Consider the following 13,308-nt stretch of genomic DNA (forward strand, 5'->3'; position numbering starts at 1 on the left):
GAGAGGTCTGGTAGGGTAATCAGAGCTATTGTTGTCCTAAAGGCCATGAACTTGGCCTTTTGTCTGCGTTTACGCTACCGCCACGCAGCTGCACCACATGCCCCTTACCCCCCTCCAGGGTCGCCGTATGCGCTACGGTCGGACTGCACTAAACTGTATTATGGAGTCGGCTGTATTACAACTTGGTTTACAACTTTACAATTGCATTAGTAGAAAGCTAAACTAAAACATATTCGGCCACATGACTTTAGGTAAAGAAACAGCACTAAGAACTGTTCGGTTTAAGAAATGAATCGTTAATAGGCTGCCCTGTGTTTTTAATCCAACACGTTTAGGCGACAAGACTATCACACGTTAAGGTTTTTTGTTCAGCACTGTTACTCTCGCTCTCTCGCCGCATGTGACTCATGGTAGGCAAAAAACAGCACACAATATGACTCACAATTTAACGCATAAAATTACCTAATATTTTAGTCCCTAATTTAATGTTTTTATCCCTCTATATCACACGGAGTCCGTTTTGGTTCATTATTCTTCAAAAAACAAAATCAGAGCGACAAACAGTTTACATTAACAGTCCACGTGAACTGATTGTAAATGCCACCTCTGAATCTTTCCGAGCACCAGTCTGTGGTGGTAGGAGTAGAAGTAATAATAATAATAATAATAATAATGTATTTGGTGACTGTTCATATGTGTGTTCATATATTATTATTATTATTATTATTATTATTATTATTATATAATTATGATTGTATTGTTGTGGCTTACATATTAAAACACTGACATTTAGGGTAAATGTTTATACAGGCTAGTTCGCTGTTATTAAACGGCGCAACATTTAATTCGAATTCAAATTCAAATTGGATAAATAAAGCGATTTTTAACGAGTGCAAAGGTTGTTTTATTCTCGCTCGTGGCGCAAGCTGTAAATAGCATTCAAATTTAAATGAAATCGACTTTGGCATTGGTGCAGACGCAGACAGGCACACGGCAAGACACCCAGTAAGTCTGAGCGGCTTAGAAGTCTATTCAGGATTTGCACGAGTCATTACATTCTGCTCGACACGGATCGTCTTAAGATATTCTACGTCAGAGGAGAGCAGTTCCTTGCAGGGGTAAGTCTATTATTTAAAAACAATCTCCCATGCAGGCGGTAAAACATTGTTTAACACTGTCACTATAGAGGAGTGAGTGAAATGAAATGAAAGACATCCAGTCCTGCATATTAATGAAACGTGTCTAAATACATTAGTTTGAAACCCTGTTTTGTTTTGTCACTGGAACATAGCAATGTTCCACCAAATCGTTAGAAATGGACATACAACATGAAGGCGTGAATGAAGGATAACTGTGTACTCTACCGAACAACTTCATTAGGCAACACTAAACCGGTTGCACTATCAAACACCAGACACAAACACAGCTCCTGTTGAACGTTTGGTTATTCTGTGAACTAGTCGTCTTTTTGTCCCTTTAGTTTTCATGAAAGTCATGACATGTTAATCTAATTATTTTTAAAAAAATACATACATGACTTTAAAAAATAGAAATGTACTATATATATATATATATATATATATATATATATATATATATATATATATATATATATATAATGTGTATGTGTGTGTGTGTGTGTGTGTGTGTATCACAAGGTTGATATCAGAAATAAAAGGTTTTAAGGTTTTAAGCAGGAAAGAAAAGAAAAGAGAGCAAGTTACAAGAGAGAAGAACATGAGGGAACAGAAACCTTTGCCCAAGGCAAGTATTTAACCTGAGTGAATAAAGCAGCCGTTTTCTGAGGTACGTACAAAAAATATAATAGCACACCACAACATGAAACCATAATGCATATAATCACATAAGTAGACTAACATTTGAAAAAGAAGTTAAAATTAAAGCTTTGCTTGCTAACTGAATTTATTCTAAAACTAGGAATATATATATATATATATATATATATATATATATATATATATATATATGTGTGTGTGTGTGTGTGTGTGTGTGTGTGTGTGTATTTTACATCCTGAAATACTTGTTTAAGGATAAAACTCCCAATGTCTTGTTCACTTTCCAGGTCAGAGCAGTTCATCTGGGAGTGGAAGCGGAACCCAATGATCACGTGGTGTATCTTTCACCTTCCTTCTTGCTTTGTTTAATGACTGTTTTCCAAATTCCCATATGGTCTTCTTTATATACTTTACATAACATACTCTGTCTTTTCTTTGATACTCCATCACTAATGATGGGTGTATTTTGTGTTTTCTTTTGGTAAACTAAAACCAGTGTATTACTGGGACCATATTTCCCCAAACCAAAACTAGTATTACTGGGTCTATCTTATCAGACTTAAAAGTGTTTGGTGTAAACATTTGTATTTCAATATGAGTATTCCATGCAAATGAGCACAATTCTCCTGGGGCATGTGCAATATTTGGCTTCAGCAAATTATTTTCTTTATGGCATCAAATAGTCCGTGTTTCTGCTGTTCTGAAATATGAAATATTCTGAAGGAATATTCCAAATCAGTTGCAACAACTCTGAGAATGTATTCCACCCTACTGATGTGCCACTCCCAATCATGTCAGGGTTTTCTAAGGGCATCGTGATAACACACAAAGCTGATTTATTTTTCAACAAACTCATTCCAGAATTCTACAAATAAATATACACAATACACACATCTAGGGTATTTCAGGCAATACTGCAAAAAATCCAAAAAGAAAGAATTATGTAAAGAAAATCAGCCCACTTAACCACTTTACCAATTTTAAGAGGAAAATGTTAAATTTTCCTGATGTTATATTTGATCCTAGTGCTTTACTGACCCTAACCTTGATCATGCTTAATTGTATTTATGTAATACGTATTTATGTAATAAAATTGTTTAGAACATTGACCCAAAATACAACTGACAGAAAGAATGAAAAATTGTTAGCCTATAGGGGTAATTAACTCGTATGAGATAAATCTGTAAGGCAGATAATTGAAACACAGTGAAAACAATGACCCCAGGTATAGCCTTAAGGCAGAGGAACACTGATAGCTGGCATTAAGACAGTCATTTACACACACAGACACACAGTTGCAAAAAAAGTACGTCATAAGACATTGTGAATGTTATAAGATGTATGTAAATTAGACAGATTCTAGGATTTTAAACCAACCAAAAATAACCAAATGCCTCCTTCTCTTGGCGTTCTTTAATGTACAGCAAGTATATTCGGTGGTAATATCTCTCACTTCTTTCTGTAATTCCAAAATGCAGAACCCCTAAACTGTAAAATTCATTATTCAAAGCTCACACAATGCCTACAATTAAAACATAAAAACATTAGCATTCAGTGTCCCTCCCAGTCTTTAATAGACTGTGTATGAGTATTTCAGAGGAGTGTATAAAAACCAAATGAGCTTTTCCGTAACGCTGAACAGAATGTGGTGAAATTAAATTTTGTTGAATCAAGCTTACGAAATGTCTCGTTTACTCATTATAACAGTGAATAAACAGCGTGAATAACCAGTGACAACTTGCTTCCTGCATCACACTGCTTCAGCTTTTCGCGCTTAGATATCGAAGTGGGTCTAAAGAAATGTCACTACGAGTCCGAAGGGCGATCTGAACACAACCTTGACGTTGGGATTTTTTTTGCCGGTGATGTGTTTTACGCAGAGGCTCCTTCAAAATCATCAACAGAGGGCGCTACAACAGCACTTGTCTTATAGTGGGAGCTTACCAACTACCAAGAGGGATATTAATATCGCGTATTTAGCCGTGTATTTTTAACACTTTTGTTACAATGTATTTATTTGTATGTGGTTACCCTAATACACAGGGCTTTGTAATGAAATATGCAAAACATGCCATTTGTAGATATGAGGCTGTGATTATGTTATAGGAATGCTTTTAGAAAGAATCATTTTAGTAGCGAAGATGCTGGCATTGGGGAACTAGGACTGAATTATAGGATGTATTGGTTGAGCGACTAAGGCTTTTTTTACATGCCGTCTGACGACGATTTGATAAGCAAATGTTCTGGTGGCACAGAAATATCCTTTCGTACACCAGAAGGACCCGAGGCCTGTACCAAATTGCTGTAAACTTCTAATGGTCACTAATAACAGCTTTTAATAGACATAGCATATACTTAATATTGATTTTGAGATTACTGAATAGATTTAAAAGCTTATTGTTTATTTGCGAATTTATATTCATGGGTTGGGCGGCTGGTTGACTTGATTTCAGATCTCTTATTAGCCTGAATTTGACCACGACAGTTAACGGATTCGTAAGGCCTAACTTATCCTAACGACTTAATGACTCAATAAACTTAGATCTATCGGTCATCTACAAAGTAGTGTTTGCCCAGTAGATTATTTCACAAGGCTTTTTCAATGAACTTTCATTTATTGAAACTTAATTTATTTCTGATTCTGCGGAAATTTTTTAAAATGACCTTATATGTCGCATGCAACAGACAATAAATGAACGAATTCTAATTATCCCGTGAAGCTCGCCAATCCAGCAAGAACTTTACTCCTTTAGTAGTTTGGTTTACACACCGTCTACACGATGCCACACCCTCAGCTGGAAAAAAAGACCAATAAACAAACAAATAAAACAATAAGAAGGAGATGAATAAGGGAATTAAGTTTTTAATACATTTCTACAGGCAACGGTTTAGGCCTCCTTGCAAAAGAACCTGTTTATTTCCACTAACTGGTGTAAATAAATCATTAAAAGGTATCTAATGTAAAATAAATATATAACAATAACAGAATATGATTGAAATCTACTATATGACTCTGGGACACATCAAACATTTTAGATGTAATGAATGATCAAAACCTACGACTCTGGACAAGGCGAGTAACCAAGGCAAATTTTTAAATGTGGGTCAGACTACAGAAGCTATAATACGCCACGGTCACGTACTACTGCAAAATACAATACACACTGGTAAAATACTATTTGGTCATAAAAGGTCATTAAATGCGTGAAATCAAGAAAATATGTTAATGTACGAAACTGGCGAATCACATTCGAAGTCATCAGTTTGAAAATATGCATATCAAGAATTTATATGTCCATATGAAACATACTGCAGACTTTTATTTAGCGCGTTCTTACGTTTAATTCAGCAATGTTTCCTCAAAGCGAATCTCATGGTGACTTTGCAATGAAAAAGTAACAGATTGTCAGTTTAATTAGGATGCAAGACGGACATGAAGACACACTAGTGCGCACACGCGTATACACGAACACAAAAGAATTATCATGACAAAAGCAGGGAAAACGGTGAGAAATAAAAGTCACCGCTTGAATATGAAATGTTTGGCGTACAAAAGATTGTATACAGGTAAATGGAATGTTATCTTTGCACCTGCACTATTGCTACGGACATGAAGCCCAGAGGCCTAAAGTACTTTTGCAACTGTTTATCAAAAAACATGCTATTAGTCTGCGGTTTTTACTAGACATTTGACAGTCCATTGACCGTTGATTATCCCTTGTGTTCCTTTTCTAATCTGCAACAAGAATTCTCAAACGGAAAAATTTAAATGTGGATCGTAGCCACACGTATTAATGCGATTCGCAATACACAATGTGACTCACAATTGCATATTAACAGCAGAAGAAGGAAAAGAAATGGAGGGAAAAAAAATACGTTTCCTTAAAAAAAATGAGAATTCATAACATATTTGGGCCACTGTATTTTTGCCGTCTGAATGTTCATCTGGTTGCCATTTATATAATAAATATATGTAATTTATTATAAGTATTCATTTCCCTAGCAGGTTTATGCTTATGTATAAAATTGGATGGAAAATCATTTTCGATTTGGCTAACCTAGCTATATTTACGCCCGTAGCCTATTCTAAAAGCAATAAGTACAACTAAGATTATTGCTGTAATCATAGTTGTACTAAGGCTATAGACCTAATTAAAATCTAGATAATGAACGCAAACAATGTTCATCCTCGATAAATATCAAGCGTAATCTAGCACATTTCTTGCCTTGTGGGTTTCTTTGTATAAGATAATAAAAACACAAATCTCATATTATTCAATTATTTTATCGAACCCAGTGGCAAAAGATATATGTCTGCTCTAACCTGTACATTCGCAATAATACTTAAGATACGTTATGCAAATCTATAAATACGACATATTAAACAGGCCTGTAGCCTAAAACACCCGCATAACATGTTCAAAGACTCGACCTTCCAAGTGGAATCCCAGCAACAGTCATATCGGACAACATCGACATCGACTCTTAAATATCTTAGTAAGTATTATTTGATTATGTGTACATTTGTTTAAACCTAAACGAACGATGAGGACCGTTTTGGGATAGTTGTAATACACAGAGGACCATGCGTGCCATAGTGTAATATGATCTTATAATATGATCGTCTCAACTTTCACATAGCTTACTTTTTCTCTTGTCTATAAATTTACGCTTGATCTATTTGCTGTGCAAAAACATGTTAGACGTTATCGCATTGCAATTCCATCACTTTCCCCCTCCGTGTTGCTCCCTCCCTTCGCACCCTCCCCCTCTTGCAGTCGCCGAATCTTATTGATCCAGGAGGAGCTAATTAGCCCTTCCCGCCGTGACTGTGTAATAGAGGACATGCGCAGTGCGTTAATTCCAGCCATTTTTTGCAGGAAAGTAATTAGCAGGAATAAAGACGGAACATTTTTTTCCCCCCTCAGTGGCGTCAAACACCACTTTCGCCTCTTCCCTCTAACCGAGCCAAGGCGCGTCGTCTGCGTTACAACCAAATAATCTTTTCAAGGCTTTAAAAATAAGGATATATATACCTCTTTACTTCAAATAATAATCTATAAGCTAACTGACCAAATGGGAGTACGCGAATGGGATCTATAACCGCGACGTGTGTTTACTGGAATACAAAGCAAGAGTAACGCAGACGTCGAAATGTAAGTTTGTCTCGGCTTGACTGCGATTCACGGTAGACTTTAGTTACATGTTTTCAGTTAATTTAAGATTCTTTGGTGACTGTAGATTTGTAATCGCACACTGTTTTCATAGTTCGAAGTTGCGTTTGCGGGCAATTTCCTTGTGCATACCTTGTTTTCATTAGTCGTGTTCGCTCTCCTGTCAGTTGACGGAGAGCCAAATCCTCTTTTGGAAAGTCGACAGTTTTTTTGTTTTCGAAACATGGACGTTGTACACATGCCAGCAGCGATGTATTCGGCGAAACAGTTGTCTAAAATGGTGTCCGATGCCGTTAAACACAGCGGGTGTAGCGGAAGATACCGATTATCGGAATCAAATATTGAGCGCATAGATCCGTCTGTGACCATGTTAAAAGGTCCGATCGCAGTTTCCAGGATTGTGCAAGATGCCCTTTTAGTAACATTTCATGTAGCTTAGCCTGCTTTGGATAGTCAAAAGAGAGAAACTTTCTGTTAACCGGTAACAGTTAAAAATGAAACGCGAACGTATCTGTGCTGTACTAATGGGCATTAACATTATCCCAGTCAAATCTCTTTTTTTAAACGAATGGTAAACACCTGCTTTTGCCTCATTTCGCAGAAGTGTAGCCTAAACACTTCGTCTGCGTTCGACAGACTATTATGATCACAGTGTTTACATTTTTACCCCCACTGATTATACATTTTCCGTGAGGAAAAGCGGTCACTGTCGCTCCCGTTGGAGAGAACAGCCCTTTTCGCCTAGAGCTTCCTGTATAGGGAAGGAGTGGTGATGTGGGATATGCACAGCAGATTGTTTCATGTTTAGCACATCATGGGGTGGGGGAGGGGTAGGGGAAGGTAGGGTCAGAGAGCTTTAACTCAGAGGTCAGAGTTCGCAGTGTTAGAGAAGGAATGGTGAAAAAGACAAATAGGGTGAAAAGGGAGAGTAGAAACTGAAGATACTTGCTGACAGGATGAGGGATACTTTGCAGTGCAGGGAAACAAAATGAACTGAGTCCTGATCAGAGTGATCAATTTGTGTGTGTGTGTGTGTGTGTGTGTGTGTGTGTGTGTGTTTGTTTTTGTTTGTTTGTTTCTGTTGTGCATGCACTTCAGTGTGTAAAGTTCATTATAAATAAATAAATTTATGTTAATCCATTAGTCAGGTAGCATCAAATCATATCTGACAAATTGTCTGTTCCTACTCCCAACATAGAGTGTAACCAAGCATACATGAATGAAAAAGTCATGCAGAGCACAATATGGCGCCCACAGCGGTCATAACTGTTTTGCCATGACCTGTTCCGTTTTACTTCAGACACCAAAAACCTCTATGGCTGACATTTAGTCAATTAATCAAATTGTTCATTTTTTATTCATAGTTACTGGTCATTTTCCATTGCAAGCAGCTAGTGCAAGCAACTTCTTAGCATAGTGGGTGGTGACTGTGTAGTGCTTTAAAAAAAGCAGGGAAATTTAATTGACCCCATACCTACTTGAGAATTAAACTTTCAGTTATGCTTGTGTCACATAAAATAAGCAGGAAGTTAAGTGTGTGATATGCTTTTAGTGGTTTATAGTGGATAGCATACATTTTTTCACATATTAAAAGCAGATCTTGGTGGAATGAGAATTTTCATGCCAGAGAATTTTCTATCAGTTCATAAAGTGTTTTGGAGGATGGAGCTTGATGACATTTATTTATTTTTTTGGCCTTGGCTAATATGTTTACTTGTCACATTCATAGTATAATATGAAATGTCCTTTTCTTTTCAGACTTTGTCTAACCTTTTTAGAGGTGTACTTAAAATGGAGTGTTATTGTGTATTTGAACATCTTTTAAATGCTTGAAAGACTTCATTTTGTCCCTTCCCCAAAGCACATATGTCATACAAGAAACAAATATTTAACTTTTTTTTTTCAAAACATAATCGAGAATGTTGTATTCAACCAGTTTAGTTAAATTTCAAGTATAAATATAAAGATAATTTTGGAACCTACTTTCTAGTTCTCTTAAGCCTATATTTCATATACTCACAAGCTGGCAGGCTGCAGTCTTGTTCCGTCACCCATCAGCACAATAAAAGTGAAAGACTTTAGTTTAGTTGTGAACACACATGATATGGGTGCCTTTTACAGTAATTGTGTGTTGTTGCTGGGAAAAGAATTTAATTCTCTCGGTGTGAAATTGAGCAAATATGAATACATACTGTATAACAGTTAAGTATTGCCAGAATTGTCTTCTGCCTTACTCATGTTGCTTTTAAACCTCACCGGTTGTGTGTGTTTTGTGTTTATTTTTTAAAAATTAATTCAGGCCTAAATGAAATTTGTTCTACCTTCAGTCACATCCCTTCTACTGAGAGTGCTGCTGCTTCTGCTTCTCATGTCAAATCCTAGGAGAAGAAGGGGCACTTTTTGAGGGGTGCAATCCAGTATACATATATTTCACAGTTAAAAAATAAAACATGGAAATCATGATTTGTGTTCATCTCCAAAGGGTAAAAATTCCATTTTGCTGAGCAAAACTAAAATATCCATGGCCTTTAAAGGACGGCACATTGCTAACCCAGATGTCTGGAAGTAGCTGGATACTAATATTGTTTTTACCAGTGTATTAGGTAGCATATTATTTTGGTTTGACAGATCACACAACTGAAATACTAAGGCAATGTTTCTGTGAATAGTACATATAATTTTCCAGTGAAAATAAGCAACATTTATTTTATGATGTTGTGGTTCAGAGGCCATCAGGAATATTACTGGAAGAAATGCTCACTGCTAACATATTCATCATACCTTTTCGCATATATGTACATACCCTTCTATTGATAATCGACCTCTGCAGTGCTCTTAGTACCAAATAGCAGTTTCTGTATGAGCAGTTCATAGATTTCTGGTGACATGAGTGTTATGAAAACCATTGTATAAAATGGTCCAAACAAAAAAAAAAAACCCTAATTGTTGTAACTTGTAAAAAAGCTAATTTACTTATAACATGTATTAGGCTATTAGAAAAAAAAATGCAATACGTGCATTTTGGCATAGCAAGCCTATTAAGATTTTCAAAAGTAAGCACAAACCTGATTAAGTTTACACTCTTAATTATGTAATGTGATTGGATGGAAATGCAATATGTATTGCAGGTCTTGTTAAAATAGCAATAATATGTGATCGAGCTGTTTCCTTTAGCTCTGTTTGGCATTGATTGTAGCAAACCTGGTGGTCAGTCGTTATTGTGTTTGCGGTCCTGTGCACGCATGCGTACCCTGCACTTCTCTCTGCTTATCATAACAATGGCTGGGGAAGGAGAGAGCTGAGCATACTGCCGATCAGTTACTACAGCCTCCCCCCCCCCCCATCACACACACACACACTGCACAAACACGCACATACACACTCGCTCTTTCATGGGGCCCCTGTTGTCAGCGTAAACCTGCTCTCCATTACATTCTTGGTATGAGTGAGTGCATGTGTGTGTGTGCGAGATGGAACACTGTGGACTCTACGCGGGCTTAATAAAGACAGACGAGTAACAGAAATGATTCAGTGATTGAGTTTCTCAATTCTCATCTGAGTCCTCAGCAAATATTGAGCTACACTGCACAGTCAGCTGGAGCAGGAAAAGAGCAAGGTAGCAGAGAAGGAAAGACACAATTGTTGTGGTTTTGTGATGGTTGAATGGAAGTAGCAGTTTATAAGAGATGCTCAAAATGGAGTCACTCATTATGAGAACATTTATATCGAATGGCTTTCTAGAGGTTTTGCTTTATAGTCCAAAATATGTTAGTTACTCAGTTATCTGAAGCTTTGGTTGCAATGGGCATAGGGCACCCAAAATATGTACGGACACAGGCACACATTACAGTTCTTAATTAACATAATGTTATTGTTTTAACAATAGTACACTTGGTTTCAGTGTTCGTATGTAAGGGCAGGGAAAATGTACACCAAATATGGGGCGGTCCACAAGTCCGGAAGGTGACACAGGTTTCACTTGGTTTTGACGTGAACCATGAAGGATTGTCTTTTTGTATGAGGCCTTTTTGTGTGTAGGGGATAAAAATGAATTGGACTGTGAGCTGCTGGATTGTTTCCTGTTCAGCTTGCTTGTTTGTTTTGTTTGGGTTTTTTGTATACTATGAACATGAGTGCTAAAAAAAAGATCTGGGCTAGATTGTAGCTGTGGCTTTTGTATCTTGAGTCTGTTGTCGCTAAACCTGACGACCAAAAAACCATTAGTTCCTGTAAAGCAGATAATTTTGAGGCTGATGGATAAGAATAAATCAAGCAGAAACATTAGGTGTGTTAAAGTGTACTGCTTGGTATATGGTAAAGAAGTAGGAATACTTGACATACCACTGTGGTCAAAAGTGTTGAAAAGATCCGGAACGCTATCCAGGATACAGACATAATACGTCAAAAGTTTCATACTAAAAAAAACAAAGAAGCATTACCTCATAGGGTTCACCACAAAATGCAAACCGATGGTAAGCCCTCAAAATCAGAAAGGCCAACATAAAGTTTGCTAAAAAGTACATAAAACATCAGGTTGTTATGGAAACATGAGATTAAAAAAAAAATAATCAACCTGCATTAGAGTACTGGAAAGTGTAGACAAACAACTAGCCAGCTTGTACGTGAAGTGGGATTTATTGATGACGACATGCCTGCTGGCAGCAGAAGCAGGATGAACTCTGGTGTACCTCCTGTAAGCTAAACGCTGAGTAAGATGCACATACAGCAAAGTCTGTATGTGATTGGACATTGACACAATTTTAATTTTGAGTGCTGGGTATTCATGACAATATCAGCTAAACCATAGAGGGAAACGTTTATATATGTATAATTCAGTAGTTCAAATTCTTTTCAATCGATGACGTCCTGCAGAGTGCATTCCCATTGACGCTAGTTTAATTCTAGATGCTCGATGCTAAGTGTCTTCCCAGGTGATGCTTGGCCAGGTTTGTAGTGTGACCATTTTCAGTTCCTGAGTTCAGTGGCTTTTTGCCTTCAGTCTTTCCTTTAGTGCAGGGAAATGACCAGCAGTGACTGACTGTCCAAGCACATCCAATATTTGACAGAATTTCTACTTATTATGATTAGGCAGTTTCCCAATTGTCATGACCGTTTAGTGACTGTCTTTGTTAATAGCACCCAGAACACGAACATGATCATAAACAGGTAATAACTGAGGATAAGACAAGGCAGATGTATGAACAATGTGCAAGTGCTTCAAACCTTGCAAGTCCTTCAAGCTGCATACGGATGTGTACAATGTGAGCAGATGCAGTCACACTTTGCTAATGCTGCATCAAAAGTAGTCATGCCATAAAAGTGTATTTAACCAAATTTGACACAAGTAGAGTCCTTTGCAGCCATGGAACTATGTAGGCTGAGAGAGATTTCAACAGTCAGATGAACCATGCTTTCTCTGTTCTGCAAGAGCTATCCACTACCCACCAAGAAGGTCGTTTGTTGTACCACAGCCACTGAATGCTCACTGTTTTCCTGTGGCCACAGTTTTTGACAGTCATGTACATGCATGAATCTAAGCCTAGGATTTAGGAAAAACCAGAGCATACTTTTGACCTTGTGGAGTCATCTGGATTCTCAGTTTTTCACCAGATCTAAACATTGCACTTATGTTTCCTCTTCCAGTGAGAGTATTTACCTTTTGGCCTTTGACCCCCTTATGTGCATGTCATTTGAATTTTTCTGGTATGTCATTTAGGAAACACATCAGCATTCTGTTTTCAAGTTCTGTCCTTTGTTGATCTTCAAGGCCTAGAATACAGTCTTTTTGTCCTTTTTTATAGAAGGACCCCTTTTTTGCCAACACCTATTCTTATTAGGCTTGGCTTGACTGATTTTGTGTTTCTCTGAGGTCTTCCAGCCTTTCTCTCTCCACTAGTCTTTTTCACTTTTTTTGAAGTCTCTCTTTTGGCTTCTGAATGGATTTAGTGTTTCTAATGGAAATGGTGCATTAAATCAAAGATCAAAGGCAAGCACACAGCAGAGGGGACAGCTGTCCAAACACACACACACACACACATACACATACACACAGCAAGAGACAGAGCACAAGAGCAAGAAAGAGGAATTTAGTCAAGTATACTGTCTGGTAAATTTATTCAAATGTATTGTGGTTAGTAAAGCTAGTATCTCAAATATAACTTCACATTAAGATTTACTGCTTTATTAGAGGTAATGAAGTAAATGGGGTGGTTTTGTTTAATATCATTATCAGAAACATCTAACTTCATGTAAGATAGATAAAGCTATGGATGTTTTTATGTGATTGTGTTAGGAAGTGTTCAGAGACTTTGACATGGATTTTCAGGTTCTGTGAAAAC

The 13,308-nt window shown here is 37.2% G+C and overlaps 1 protein-coding gene and 1 long non-coding RNA gene across 3 annotated transcripts in view; both read left to right on the forward strand.

Moving 5' to 3' along the window:
• The first annotated feature begins 968 nt into the window (after window positions 1-968).
• On the forward strand, window positions 969-3,707 carry LOC145658548 (uncharacterized). The gene is made up of 3 exons (XR_014124130.1): window positions 969-1,118; window positions 1,659-1,806; window positions 2,084-3,707. It is a non-coding gene; the product is annotated as an uncharacterized LOC145658548 (long non-coding RNA).
• Window positions 3,708-6,683: 2,976 nt separating this feature from the next.
• Window positions 6,684-13,308, forward strand: part of zfhx3a (zinc finger homeobox 3a) — a 28,266-nt gene continuing 21,641 nt past the window's right edge. For both annotated transcript variants that reach the window (XM_026999530.3, XM_081715639.1), the window contains exon 1: window positions 6,684-6,952. The gene's annotated coding sequence lies outside the window, so the exon portion shown is untranslated. The remainder of the gene's footprint in view (window positions 6,953-13,308) is intronic.

Source organism: Electrophorus electricus, chromosome 6, assembly GCF_041902795.1.
Source record: "Electrophorus electricus isolate QZ-2024a chromosome 6, ASM4190279v1, whole genome shotgun sequence".
Taxonomy (NCBI): domain Eukaryota; kingdom Metazoa; phylum Chordata; class Actinopteri; order Gymnotiformes; family Gymnotidae; genus Electrophorus; species Electrophorus electricus.